This window comes from Oncorhynchus mykiss, chromosome 19, assembly GCF_013265735.2.
Source record: "Oncorhynchus mykiss isolate Arlee chromosome 19, USDA_OmykA_1.1, whole genome shotgun sequence".
Taxonomy (NCBI): domain Eukaryota; kingdom Metazoa; phylum Chordata; class Actinopteri; order Salmoniformes; family Salmonidae; genus Oncorhynchus; species Oncorhynchus mykiss.
This window is the reverse complement of record NC_048583.1, coordinates 40,312,706-40,317,303: the sequence shown is the minus strand read 5'-3', so window position 1 is coordinate 40,317,303 and position 4,598 is coordinate 40,312,706. Positions and strand designations below refer to the sequence as shown.

The 4,598-nt window shown below is 40.9% G+C and overlaps 1 long non-coding RNA gene across 1 annotated transcript; it reads left to right on the top strand.

The window, feature by feature from the left end:
* Window positions 1-590: 590 nt before the first annotated feature.
* Window positions 591-4,328, top strand: LOC110497832. The gene is made up of 4 exons (XR_002469707.2): window positions 591-922; window positions 1,693-1,787; window positions 1,946-2,061; window positions 2,169-4,328. It is a non-coding gene; the product is annotated as an uncharacterized LOC110497832 (long non-coding RNA).
* The last annotated feature ends 270 nt before the right edge of the window (window positions 4,329-4,598 follow it).

Genomic DNA, 4,598 nt, shown 5'->3' with positions numbered 1-4,598 from the left:
CTGGCTGCCATCTGGTTTTTAAGTCTTCTGAGCGTGTTAAGATGCCTTAATTCTCAGAATGGCTGTGTCTTAATGATGGTCATCAGCAGGACATAGTTGGTCCCATAGTGTGAAAGGTTTTCAGTTGTAATACCTCCTTGCCCAAAACACTAAGGAAATCATCAGGCTCATAGGCAGGATTATGAAAGATTAGGAATACAATCTTGTGGTTTCTAAGTGTTTTTGGATGAGATAAATGAAATCCAGCAGATGCTTGATTTAGTTAATAATTCCAGTTTTAAGAGGGGGAAACAAGAACTCTATGTTTTGTACCTAAACCAAGTTGAATAGGGCACTATTGTTTATTTGTCATATCTGGGCTATCATAGCAGCTGTAAAATAAAAAGGTTTACATTTAAATCAGACATCAAATAATTACTCATCCAGTCAATAGGTTGCCCATACACCCAAGTAGAGCGAGAGACACCCAGGTATAGATAGAGAGAGGGGGGGGGGGGGGTTGGAAACCAAGGAGCACATTTAGAGGATGTGAGAATAATGGAGCCTGATGATGAAGCGTCATCATTGCCTAGTGACTCTCCTAGCAACAGGAAACATCTGCTTCGGCGAAGACCAATGAGGTTGTAGAGAGAATGGTGTTGTTGCTTGTTGCACAGAAAGGGATATTTTAAGACTCTAGGAGTGTTTCGTACACTGAAGGGATTATTAAAACGAAGATACGGTGACTGGGTGTGAAGCGCAAACTTAAGGCAGAGCTTGGAGCGGGATAATTGGCACAGACGGTAAATGTCGCAGCAACGGACGGTCACACATTGGACAGACACATCCAGAAGAACGCATTACCTTCAAAGGCTGCCTACATATAAAAGGACTGCTGATTTGCTGAAGTGCTTTATGAACTGTTGGAGATCGCCATCATAAGGTAATTTTCCTTCTTGATGTGATTATATTTGATCAAATGTGTGGGTGATTCTTACAAATAGGTGACATTCCAAACTGATAGAGATAGCTAAGTAATATTAAGACATCATCATTGCATGGTATCATCATCATCAACATAATCATGAAGATCAATCAGTTGCATGATATTTTTTGTCCAAGCAGGTGAATGCCTTATTTGTGTTACAGGTATTTTGTTTGATCCCTTGAATAGGAATATTACAGTTCCACTGTGCCTAACTGCAGTGGGAGTGAAACGATGTGTTATAGCAGGTGTCATTCTGTTGAAAATTCACTAATAAGTGCAATATCAGAAAGTCTCTGTCTCTCTGTTCGCTCTCTCTCTGTGTCACACACGCACGCACGCGCGCGCACACACACACACACAGATACAAACAGACTACCCACGCATGTACTCAACCCAATTTCTTTGTAAATAGCCTTGTGTGGGGAAATGGCAATGGCTGTAAAGATTTCAGCTTCGCCTACAAAGCACATGCTGCAGAAAGAAGAAGAAAATGTGCTTTGATATTTAAAAAATAATCTGTTTAATCTGGCCATGGTAAATAGCCTATGCAGTGAGATGACATCTGAGAAAACATAACCCACATTTTCAAATTGTGCAGAATCATTTTTTAATGGTTGTTTTGAGATACAGATTAAAACATATTGTGTGTGATTTACAACTTTAATAAAACAGGTGTCTCTCCAATCTCTTATTTTCTCTTTATATCTCATTCTCCTCCACTATAGGCCCCTGAAGGCAATGTGTGAGGCTCAGAGAACATCCCAAGCAATCAGGACCCCAGTCAGACAACTCATTTGTGGCTCTGGGCTGTCATCATCAGGTAATGTACCGTGGCGTGGATATGACTCCACTACTGCTGGGGCTGTTATATAAATCTGTGTCACTCCTCTAACCACATAATCTCTCCTCACTAATGTGTTCAAAGGGAGAGCTTTTTCAAGGTTGTAATTGCAGTTTTCCTGATTGTGCTTCAAGCAGTCGATTCCCTTGAATAGAGATCAAACCATTCAACAACGTCGAAAGTTGCCTACTTCAAGAGGAAATATGCGGAAGAGGAGGATTTACATGGCGACCTACATGGATATTTTCAAAAAGTACGAACTGCTTTGTTTGTGTTGACATGTTCAGACATCAATCTGTTGTCCTATGACATGACACTTCAGATGTGTCTGTCTCATAATCACAACCTCTTTTTCTTCAGCACCTGATACGTCAGGAGGACCGCAGCTGCATCCTCAAGCTCTCCTTGGAGAAGCTGAGATTCCTGGAGGACCCTGAAGCCTACCTGCGACGCTCTGTGCTCATCAACAACCTGCTGAGGAAGATCCACCATGAGGAGAAGGAGGTGGAGGAGGAAGAGGAGAGGCAGGGGACCTGTGACAGGGGCTCAGGCGGGCAGCGGCTGCTCTACCCAGACAGGAAACGTGTGAAGGTGGTGGTGGCAGACTGCTGCTCTCAGTCCTTTGGGTTGGAGGAGATACCCCACTACCACCTGGTTCCCTACCCCTCCCCCACATGCCTCTATGGCCTGGGCACATGTCCCAGCATCTCCCCTGGCCACGGGGCTCAAGTCCTGCTCTACAAACTGGATGATAACGGGTGACTGTGACTTGCTGCCAAAGTACGGGAAGAAATTTGATATGGACCATGCACATCGAAGTAATTGGCAGGGAGTGGTTCGGTGACAGAACGCCCTATTCACTCAGAGCTGCATTCTGTATCCTGCAGTCTGACGTTATCTACATCCAAAAGGGAGGCTACGGCTTCTCCTGTGTGATTTTTGACTAGGTCAACAGAGCAAGAGTCCAAATCAGGGTCTGTCTTCTAAGGGCATCTTTGTTACAGCGTCACTGCCTTTACAAGCTGATGTGAGAGACGGAGATTCCTTGCAGGAATTTGTTTTAATGGTCTTTGAACATGTGAACCTTAAGGGATACATATAGTACAAGTCATGCACCCTGCCACTACACTACTCTCTAAGAAGAAAAATTGCTATCTAGAACCATAAATGGTTCTTCAGCTGTCCCCATAGGAGAACCCTTTGAAATATTTTTTGGGGATTCCAAGTAGAACACTTTTGGGTTCCAGGTAGAACCCTCGGGTTCTACCTGGAACCAGAAAGGGTTATCCTATGGGGACAGCCGAAGAACCCTTTTGGAACCCTTTTTTCTAAGAGTGTAGAGAAACAGACAAGGTTTGTGTTTGGAGGTTTGGATGTCTGCTAGTATGCTTGTGTGACCACAATCAAACTACTCTGTTGTGTATTTGAAAAATATTACATTTCACTAAACATATCCCTAATGTTAAATGATAGACTACTTATCAGAAGCTTGCAAAACATGATTGAAATGCATATGGGGAAAACTAATTCAAATGAAACTCATGATGGCATATTTGTTGAAAAATTAAGCATTATGCATTTGATATAGAGGTTTTGGTGTAAGTCAACTCTCTGGGCGAATCAATTGTTACACATTTCTGTCATAGTGATGCATGTAATTTCCCCCCCCCCCCCCCTCCTGTTTCTGTGTTCTTTCCTACAACATTTTGCTGCCCTCCAGTGGTCAAGTTGAGTGTGTGAATTTTGGGGCTGGCTATTCAGTACTGTGCATCATTCTGACATCAATATTTATATTTTCTTGTCTGTTTAAATTAGCTCTCTGTAGCTCAACCATCCCGTTTTGAGGTGGAATCTATTCAGGCCAAGAAAAATAAAGCAGAACAGTAGGCCGTTTCACAGCCTCGTCTTGAATGTGCCAGTTTTAATGTATTAAATAATTTTAATTCTCAAAGAGACATAACCTTGTTTAGTGCTTGTTACTCATGCTCCAAGAATACACTAACTTGATTCAGCAAGAGCACATTGGCACATTGCTTTCTTTGATGTCAAACAATTCCCTGTATTTTCTAGCTAATTTTGATATTTTTCTGCAGATTTCTCAGTTTTATGTGTCAGGCAAACAATGTTAAGGTAAATAACAAATATTTATGAATAGATTGACTGTTCATTATCTTGTTTTTATTTTATTTTAAAATTTGTGCAACAATGTGAATATCGTTTGCTATTGTCCATTTTTTTTTCTGTAATTGAGTATCGGTAGTTGAGTGTGTTCAGTGTAAGGATTGTTTTTCCATTATTGTTAAACATCTTACAAACTACAGACTAAAATAGAATTTTAAATGCTACTTTTCAACACAATATTTTACTGTATGAAATGTATATTTGGAAGACAATTTACATAGGCCTATTCCTTATTAAAGATAAGCTATTTTGCCAAAAGACTTAAGTAGCACCATGAATCTTTCTTTTTTCAGGTGATTGCTAATGCTATAAAATAAAGTGTGTAAGATGACACTGCCATTACGTGTTGGAGTGATTATTTGTAACGTTACTCTGATGAGCTACAGAGCATCCACTGGTCAGACTATGATAGAAGAGAGACTCTTCAGGGACAATTCAGGGATATTATGATGTGTCATTCATCCATAGGTATATCTTCTACTCTATGGAAGCAAATGTATTTAAAGGGACAAGCTAAAACGATTAGATAAAAGCTTGGGTCAATCAATACCCATGATTTGCCCTATTTAAATTGTGAAGCGCGTCCACAGCACCGCGAAATCGCGAATA